Source organism: Anopheles aquasalis, chromosome 2 (assembly GCF_943734665.1).
Source record: "Anopheles aquasalis chromosome 2, idAnoAquaMG_Q_19, whole genome shotgun sequence".
NCBI classification, from domain to species: domain Eukaryota; kingdom Metazoa; phylum Arthropoda; class Insecta; order Diptera; family Culicidae; genus Anopheles; species Anopheles aquasalis.
Genome location: NC_064877.1, coordinates 35,427,501 through 35,432,500, shown reverse-complemented (window position 1 = coordinate 35,432,500; position 5,000 = coordinate 35,427,501).

Sequence of the window (5,000 nt, the reverse complement as noted above, 5' to 3'; positions counted from 1 at the left end):
TAACCAGCTCTGCACCCTTCTCCCATATTGGATTACAAATCGATTGTCGGTGTTCAGAAGTATCAATTCAGATTGAACAATGCTTTTCAATTACGCCCCATTGGGGAGGCGAGTGCAGCAGCACCAGCAGCAGCATAACATTCGGTGACATTCGCAGTGAGTCACAATCGATCGTCTCGAAGCGCTCGTCTTTGTGGTAATGTTTTTAAGAACTTATGGAGTATCAAGCAGCAACCGGAGCAACGGTCTACTTAGATGCTACGCTCAGTGGCAGTGAATTAGCTCAACGGTAGCTCATTTCGGTTGCGTAGCCCGTCATCGTCGGCGGTTTTGGTTGAGTTTTTGAGAGAAACTCAAGTTTCATTCCGCAATTCCGCTCCGTTCCTCCGTTCCACCTACATTAATTAATCACGAGATAAAGTGGTCGTCGACCACTCGCTCTACAACAACTGTCGGAACGAAACCGGCAAAACGGAAATTGGGATACTTAATTTTAACTTTCTCTTGTTTGGGTTGCTGCTGCCACTGCTGCTGACTCCCATGGTCCGCAAGGAGAAGGTGGAGGTTGTAGTCTTGGTGCCAATCTTCAACCATGGCGTTTTGTTTGGAAAAATCCTCTTCAAAGTGGAGAGCAGACGGAGGTGGAAGACCTAGTAGTAGAGCTGGGTGGCGAAGAAAACATTCGAGTTCGTGTGGTAAGTCTCTCTGCTCGCTGGGCAAGTAACCACTGGCACCAGTTCTACTAGAAGACGCCCGCATTTGGGAGGCACCAGGAGAAGGACGGGGGCAAACAGGAAGGAGATGGAGATGAATGTGTTGTGAGCTCACGTTCTTTACTTTCGGTTTGGTTTCTTTTTAATTTAATTTTTCTCTTTTTCCATTTCCCCGTGCAGTCCGTCGCCATTTGGGGCACGCTATTGGGTGGGTGTTTGGATGACGGAAAACATAACTTGGACTTGGATTTCATTTCGCTTTCTTCGCCATTCGGTTCCTTTTGTTTGGTTGTTAGTGGTGGTGGTGGTGGTGGTGGTGGTTCCAGAGGCCAGGGGGGTCAAGCTGTAATCTTGACCGAGGAATTAGTGAGAATGGCGAAGAATTGATTTCCCTTTTTAAGGTAATTACCGCAATTAAGTTACGCTTGTTCCGATGGCGACTACCGACGTTTCCGGTTGCCGCCGTCCATCGTCCGGTGCCCCGAGGGGACCGTTGCGACGAGATTGTTGCCAAAGAACAATCGAAATCGATTTTAAACTAGCGTATGGACCCATTGGACGGTTCTTTAAACGCTTTCCCTTCTGTATCGTAGATCAGTTTTCAGTTTGAAAATTAATTAGCTACAAACGACCGTCTTCCGGCCTCGCTCTTGGTTGTAGTTGAACGAATGGCGTCCAAATCGAAAATCTCATTAACACCCGCCCCCACCCCCCACGGACCCGTTGTGCAAACAGGAAAGGAGCACACAAAATCAATGGCACAGAGGGAGAGCAATCGATAATTCACCACCAATACGCTGCTCTACGGAGCTGAGCCGGAGCACCGGAACCCGGCGATCGGTCGGTGGTGTTTGTTCTGGAGCTAGAAATCAATGCCACCCGACCGTGTGCCCGACCTCGAATCGATTATTGTCCCCCAGCCGCGTGTGCCAGAATATAAAGGGGAAAATCGTGAAGGTGATGTCGAAGGGCGCGACAAACCTTTGGTTAGGGCCAAGGGATTTCGCGGGTCCCCAGTGAACCATAAAAGCCGAACCAACAGCAGGGACCGTACAAGCTTTTGAAACGGGTGACAAGGCGAGTGACAAAAAAAAAGACGGCGTTACGTTGGTAGTGCTTCTAAATTGTTATAAAAGAAAAGAGAGGGAACGCGATCCTTGGTGGGACTCTCATAAGGGCCGTATGCTTCGTATCAAGGGCATACTTTGCGGATCCTGCCGACCGGATTCTGGGTTCACCGCAAACAGCCACAGAGCGAATCGGCGACGTGGAAAATACTGAATAATGGAGGCTGTCGGAACAGAGGACGGGCCCAACAGAGCCGAACTCACACTAACACATACATGTCCTTGTGTTAATATGTTTTAACATAACGCCAGTGATTGCACCGACCTCGTGCGAGGGAGGGAAGGATCGTCGATTTGGTGCTAATGCTGCACGGGGCAGCAGTTGAAAGGCAGCAGCGAGAGGCGACAGCATAAATGAACCGCGTATGAAATGTGGGCAAAGGTCGTTATGCTTCGCTACTCCCTACCCCTCCCCCCTCTCCGCACTCTCACGCCCTCGGTGAAATTGATATCGCGTATGAACAGAAACAGGGTCACATACACGCGCACACGTACACGAGGACGAGGACATTTTCAACAGCAAAACAACCATTTCCTTCCCTGTAAGAGGGAGAAGAGAGGACTGGCGGTACAGGGGGGTGGGGGAGAGAAATGGCAATCATCCATGGCATGGCAGGCAGCCGGAGAGGCCGGATTAGTGAGGCGCGGCCGAGCGCGCAGTGAAAGCACCGGAGCAACACTGAATAATTCAATTAGCAAGTAGATTAACTGGCCTTATCCGGCTGCCTGGCCTAGGCCCGTCTGGGGCGGAAAGTTCACCAAGGAGTGCAGGGGCTTCGAGCATTGATACCGAGACCGTACGGGGACATCGACATTCGAGAAAGAGAGAGCATACGGGGAGAGAGCATCGATAAAAGATGGGATTTTTATGAAATGGATATCATCTTGACGCGAACATTTTCGCGAACAACATTTTCCGATTTTCACCGAACGTAACGTTCGCTGGTTTTACTGTGTACAATAAATATGCGTTCTTGAAAGCTGCATGTTCAAAACAAACACTATTGTAATTGAATAAATTAAAAAACTGTAAACATGAATTGTAATGTTGAATAAATAAAAAAACCAATATGTTGATACGGTTGGCACGATGGATTTTTTTTTTTTGTTGCAACCGATGGAGGTGATTGAAGAAGACAAACAAGAAAGGGGTGGATAAAGTTTACTTGCGTGTTGATCTTAAATTACTCGCCTCTTTCTGAAATAACATTTATATTTGGGGTTTATTTTGAAATACGAAAAAATTGAAATGAAATAAAATAAAAACTAGAGCGAATGTATCTACAGCCTACTGTGCAGCCATCCAATGTGGATATCCTTTATTCGAAAAGAAGTGAACTGAAGTTCTAAACACGAGGACTCGATTGTACCAAAAAAATGCATCATAAGTCGCTCCTACGCAATCCATCGCATACGGAGAGAACGTATCATCGGGCGGCCATTTTGGAATCCTGCCATGATTAGCAGCTGCTCAGCATCATCCACCTGGATCCTGGAGGAGGTACAAGATTGGCGATGCATATATTCAAATTTAATCTTCCGAGGCCCGAGGATGCTTCCCTTCTCATCTCTTCCAGACGATTCGAGATATGCGCTGTTCCATGAAACATTGCCCTCATTTGTAGTACTCATCCTTTCATATCCACCACCTAGAGTCCCCTGTACTCGATCCTGTAATCCCTCCCCAGCGTGCAGCACCGGATTGGAGTGCGGTCCCTTGGCCCCACGAGTCATTCTGCACCTCCAACCGTTAGCTTTCAGCGACAACGCATGAGAGGTGCAGAGGTGAGTTAGTCGATTAAATGTTTGGTCATGACCCCCGGAGAAGAGACAGAAGAAAGGGAAAAAATAAGACCTGAGACGGGACGGCTAACAAGGGGCGACAAAAAAGGACATTAGGGCATGTGTGCCATCGTCTGTCATGGCAACGGTTTGCCGCGAGAGCATGGCATGAACCCGGCACTCGGCATCTCGGAATGTTTCGCAAAACTAATTACATTTGGTAATGCGGCTGCTGCTGCTGTTGCTGCCGGAAACCGGCGGTAGAACGGTAATGGAGCGCCGGTCTCTGGTGAGCATCGTCTTGCGAGGTCGCTCCCTTGTTAGACCACACACACTGAGGATGGGCTGAGGATTTGTTGTGGCAAAAGTTCCGTCGTCGTCGTCGGCATACGGTTCTCGACACCGCCCCCCCGGAACCAATCATTATGCTCGACGGAAGCCTTAATGAGTGGAGCAAAACATCCGCCGGCGGTGGCTACGGTGGAATGGAATGTTTCTATAATTGAGTTTTAAATTTTGCGGCAACGAGAGAGTCGTCCTTGGGGTTGGTGGATCGGACCGGTCCGGCTGCCATCGAGGACAGTCAGTGAATGCGAGGACAAATTGACGATCCTCTTGTGCCGAGTAGTGCATACTGGAGCGGGATTTAATAGAAATGCTTGCGAATCAACTAGCTTTAAACGAATTTTTATTGTTTTTTTTTAGTTTGATGAGACAGCAATTGAGGAATTGGTAAAGGATTTTAGGAGCAAACAACGGTTGGTAAGCGACCATCGTAATACAATAATGGACTCCTGAAAACCCACTCTGTAACCAAACGGCACCCACCAAACACAACAATGTAACATAAAGTGGCCCGAATGTGTTTGTTTGGTGCTTGATATACTTGCGCCCATCCATCATGCACCTCAGGTCCGGTCCGGGGTGTTCGGATCGATCGTTTTCCAGACTCCAGTGTAGCTGCAGCACTGGCACGTGGGCAGCATCATCATCATCATCATCGGCATCATCATTCACTGCGCACCAGCACGGCACCAGCTCTGTTGTGGCACAAATTCGGGACGTGATGTGACATTAAATCACTTGCAGCGAGTGCATCCGTGCTGGTGCTCGAGTTGGCCGGATTTCACCCGGCACCACACATGGACAGTCACGAAATGCGATTTATGTTCCGACGAATTCGATGACCTCGTGCTCCCCACCACCACGCCTACCACCACACCCGGCGCTGGAGTATCCGATAAGCGACAGAGACCAAAACAAGGGGTAACCTGCAGCCCACCGGGGGCTGCAGTGAGAATAATGCGCTTGATTGTGTTTTTAAAAGCTCCTGCCAAACATAATGGTGACCCATAAAAGTGTCTGCCTGGCCGGGTGA